The following is a 5,215-nucleotide window of genomic DNA, read 5'->3' on the forward strand; positions in this document are numbered from 1 at the left end:
GAACAGAAACCGAGGGACTTACAACTCCTGGCCATGCAAGTATTGTGGCTTCCATGCTCGGTCTTCCGGTGGTTCGCATTCAAATCTATACGCCCATCGAGACGGATCCAACCAAGACGGCAAGTCTGGAAAGCCTGGCTGCCAAGAAAGGGATCGTGCTATTGCAGAAGGATGTATGCTTCCTCCCACGATTTTCGAGAGACGCAGAAAGGAAGAGAAGGCAGTCCAGCCCTCGATGGAATCCTTTGTACAGAAGGTCAACAAGTTTTCCAACCCGGTCTTGAATCAAATGGTCGGTTTGTGGGCTATCCGAACCTCTCAACCCTGGTTACGAATTGAAGACAAGACCCTGCGAGCCTGCTTCCGATACGCGAACCCTAACGCTCATCTTTTTGGCCGTACCTGGCTTGCCAAGTTTGCTCACCGGGTGTATCTTGGTCAGCGAAAGACAGTTATATCTGATCTACAGGTAAGTCATCACTTGATCTTTCTGGCCGTCTGTATAAGTTTTCATTAATTTATTCCAACGCTCTTTGTTTCTTTTATTTGCTCACTTTTTTCTTCAATGTAGGCTCTTGACAGTAAATTTGGCTTAATCCTCGACGCCTGGACTTCCCCGCGTAATCGATATGGATTCATATCAGCCTCTGTTACATATATCAACAGCGAGTGGAAATTTGTCACCCGGCATCTTTGTATGAAAATGATTGCTTGGCACCACAAAGGCGAGTGGTTAGCCGAACCTTTGATCAACGTCCTTATAAAACATAAATTATATTCAAAGATAAGTATTTTCTTCGGTTTCAAACATTATTTTTGATTCACATGAACTAACATATTATTGTTAATAATACATGGTTTCTCAGACACATGATTCAGGTAGTAATAACGATACATGTGCTCGAGCCATGCAAGCTCGACTTGGAAAAATCGCCAAAGATGAAGATGAAGAGTTTAAATTTGATGAGCGTACTGATTGAGTGCGATGTGCCGGTCATAAAGTTGCACTGATTGTTAATGGTGGACTGCAAGCTTTGGGTATTGAAGCTCCACCGCCACCTCTTGTCAAGTCCACCATTCTTGGCGAATTCCCACTCGGTGATCACCGGATGACCACGATAACTGAAGAAGATGAAGATCCTCAAACCAACCAGGCTCAAGAATCTCAACCTGACAAAGATAACGGTACAGTTTCAGATGACGACGAAACTGATCTTAGCAACATACCTGGAAATCAAGTAGACGATAAATGGTACCAAATTATTGACGGACCGTTTGACCCCTTACCCGATCTTGAACGTCCAGCAACTAATCGAAATGAAGCTAATGCCGTTTATGAACTGACTCTCAAAGTAAGTTATTCCTGATGTTTCATGAATCCATATAACGCTTGCTGATCAATCTTTTTCATAGCTCGATGATATTGCTCGGAAGATAGGAGGATCATCCCGGATGTTGCAAGTATTTGATGCTACTTGCAAAAGTATGGACGTGACTTTTCCTCGACCAATCCCAGGCTATGGAATTCGATGGAACATCAAACTCCAATGCTGGGATAGGTTTTACAATGCTCGAGAGGTACGTGTCTGTTGTCTTTTCCACCATTTGTCCTACTGTCTCTTTTGTAATTCAAAGTCACTAATACATACATACATAATTATCAACCTAGGTAATCGATACTATGCTTAAAGATGATCAGAAGGAGCTTGCAAAAGGAAAAAATCGCAAGCAATCAAACCCAGCTCTTGCACCTAGCAATCCTGATGAAAATCGACCTCGCGGAATTTTTAACAAAGCATATATCACGCCTGACCAGTGGAAGCAGGTCAGCAAGTTGATCAAGGTACTACGAGTAAGTTGACACTTGTGATCTTCTCACACAAGGCTATTTGACATCTAACATCGTTACTTAAACAGGAATTCGAATCACTCACCAAGCTGTTCGAAGCCAATGCACCTACCGGCTCACTCGTCATCCGCGAGTATGTTAAGCTCAAGAAATCCCTTCAACACAAAATCAATGCATGTACTTCACGCAATACCAGAACCACTCCGCATCCAATAGTGGTTGCGGAGTGGTTGCGCAGCGGTTTTTGCCATCACTATAACATGCGCCATATGTAGCGGGGGCTGCGCACCACAGCCCCGGGCCAGTTTTCCCAATAGCGAGTCAAGCGCAGCGCAACCCGACCGGCCTCGGGTTTTCCACTATATAGCGGCAATACAAGCTGGGTCCAGGGTACCCAGGCTGTACTACTACATACCAGCGCCACTGGATCTCTTTACCGACCAACCACACCGAACAACTCATTCATTCCTCTCATCAACTAACGACACCACACAACCCTTGGATGTATTGACTTCAAATCTGGCTGGCTTGTGGTCGAACTTGAAGATAGGTTGTCTTCAAATTCGGCTGAAATGTGGGTCTGCAATTGGTATTTCAAGTTGTGGTACATCTTTTTCTCAAGTAGAAATTGAGAAGCTCGTTCGATTCGATCATCAGTGACGCTAATACTTTAATACTTTTATTACAATGCCCATTTCCAAATCATCATTGCAAAGCTCCTCGACTCTCCAGGTTCCCAGTAAGTCCAGCTCTAGAACTCTTCGACCTCCTAGCCCAGCTCGCTCCCAGCCTGGATTTGTAGTACCTCCCAAAGACTCTCGAACCTCTCTCAGTATCACCATTTCAAGTTCAGCGAACTCCGAGGATGATCAGCCAGGTACTCTGAGTCTTGCTCATCGACTTCCATCACCTTGACCCGTCAAAAAAGTTACCACCAAGAAGAGACTCTCAGTCACCGCTCAAACAAAAGTCAAACCAACTGACAAGGGAAAGGTTTGTTGTTATCTATTTGCCTTTCTTATGTATTCAAAGATTTGGCTGTTAACTAACAATGGCCTATCATGTCCAGCCTCGATCATCAACCAGCAAACGTGTTAGATCCTCATCAGCGAGATCAAAAAGTCCTTCGCCCCGACCAACCAAGCGAGCAAATATGGATGTAAGTGATCCATATCACATCCGAGCTTCAACAAACTTTGCTGATTTGTCACAAGCAGCCCTTTGAAGTTCCCGATGATGTTGATTTATCTCAAGATTCTGATATTGAGTTTGTTGGAACTAATGGACCCACTTATAATGAAGCTCGTAGCGCTCGCGTGAACGAACTCCTTGAGTTCTTTCACCCTCCTGATGTACGTGTCCATCAACTTCTTGTATAGACATTTAGTTTATTTTTATCTTTTCTTTGTTATGCTAACATGAATGTTTATTACTCAGGGTCTCAACTATCAGTGTTGTTGGTGCAATAAGATCTTCAAGAATGGTCGTCAATCATACTGGAACTTGTGGGGCCATCGCGATGGCAGTGCCAATCGCCCTGCTTGCAAGAATCGGCATCGAGCAATTGAATCCGGTCGCAAACTTCCACCTACCTATCATGAACAGAACAAGAAAAGTCAAGATTCCACTTTAACTTCCTTTGTCACTGGACCTACTTTCACGGTTGAGCTTTTGAACATGATATTGGTATTATGGATCATTCGGCACACTCTCCCATGGGCTCGATTTGAAGACCCAGCCCTCCGTACCGCCTTCTACTCAGTCAATCGTGGTGCTGTCGTTCGATCTTCCACCTGGGCGGCCCAGCAGTCGGTGCAGCTTTTTGGGGCCTTGCATGACAAGGCGATTAACACATTGAAAGTAAGTTTTACCTGTTTAACTTTTTGATATCCTCAGATTATATATTGATTACTGATTGACTTTTGATCTTCATAGGTAAATCAAGGGAAATTCTGCTTGATACATGATGTGTGGACAACTAAAGGGAACCGGTACGCTTTTGTTGGCGCATCGGCCAACTATATCGACGACTCTTGGCAGTATCAATCCACCCATCTCACACTGAAGATGGTGGGGTGGAGACACTTTGGAGCTCTCCTGGCCAGACCAATTGGCCGTTTTTTGATTCGGCATGGTCTTCATAAAAAGATAAGCCTCCTTTTTTTCTCGTTATTTATATTTCTCTTTATTTATCTTTCTGTCCTTTTTTTATTGTCCTCCTTACATGGTAGCTCAGACCACCGACAGCGGAGGGAACAATCGCCCGATGGCTACTGAGCTTCAGGCGATGTTTGCAAGCTCTGAAGACGTGGCCAGCTGGGACAGCTCAACACATCACGTTCGATGTTACGCGCACAAGCTCAATCTGGTTGTCGGGCACGGCCTCAAGGCAATTGGTCAGAATGTAGGTAATGCAAAGCCATCAACACCTTACGGATTTGCCCTTCCAATCCCTGGGCTTGAGGTAAACGATGGCAAGGATGCAATTGAGTACAATGAATCGGACTCAGAATCCGAAGATGAAATTGGCTTACCTGATGATCCTGATGGTGTGGACGACGAAGATGAACACAAAAATCGACATCGAGATGTTATTGGTTGTGATAAAGATGATGTAGTAGCTGTTGCACTTGCTAAGGTCAGTTCTATCCAATAATTGATCAAATCGCTGGATTTGGTTGCTAACTTTGTTATCTCATTAATTTCTTAATTTTGATATAGGTCGACTCTGTCTCTGGGCAGATCTCTAGCAGTGCTGCTCGACGTAACGATTTCAAGTCGCGTGCTACTCGCATGGGTTACACCGGCCGAATGCTTAGAAGGCCTTGCAAAACCCGATGGAACAGCCATTACGAATGTCGTAAGGTAGCTTGTGAGGCCCAGGAGGTATGTAATTTCATTATATCTTCCAATTTCATCTTATCTTCTGATACAAATATTGTATCATGATTTTGCTTTGTAGGTGATCAATTCCATGATCGCGGCAGATCGCAAGGCATGCTTCTTTAAGGGTATTACAATTTCACCCTCCGAATGGCATGCTGTTGAGACAGTTAATAAAGTATTAAAGGTGTGTTTTCTTTATTGTGATTGATTGAGTTCAGGTTACTGACGACCACTTTTATTTCATAGACTTTTGTCGATGCCACCTCTCGAGTTGAAGGGGACAGTCCCACGGGCTGTATCATCTTGGCTGAATACAAGAGAGTGATTAACGAGCTCAAAGAACATCAAGCTGAATCAGGCATCTTTCCTAGTCTCAACAACGCCATAACCATCATGATCAAATGGCTTCAAGAATATCAAGATGAGGCTGTCAACTGCGATGCGATAGTTCTTGCCACAATTCTCAACCCCCGATTCCGA

The sequence above is a fragment of the Melampsora larici-populina genome (assembly GCF_000204055.1).
Source record: "Melampsora larici-populina 98AG31 unplaced genomic scaffold MELLAscaffold_139, whole genome shotgun sequence".
Lineage (NCBI taxonomy): Eukaryota > Fungi > Basidiomycota > Pucciniomycetes > Pucciniales > Melampsoraceae > Melampsora > Melampsora laricis-populina.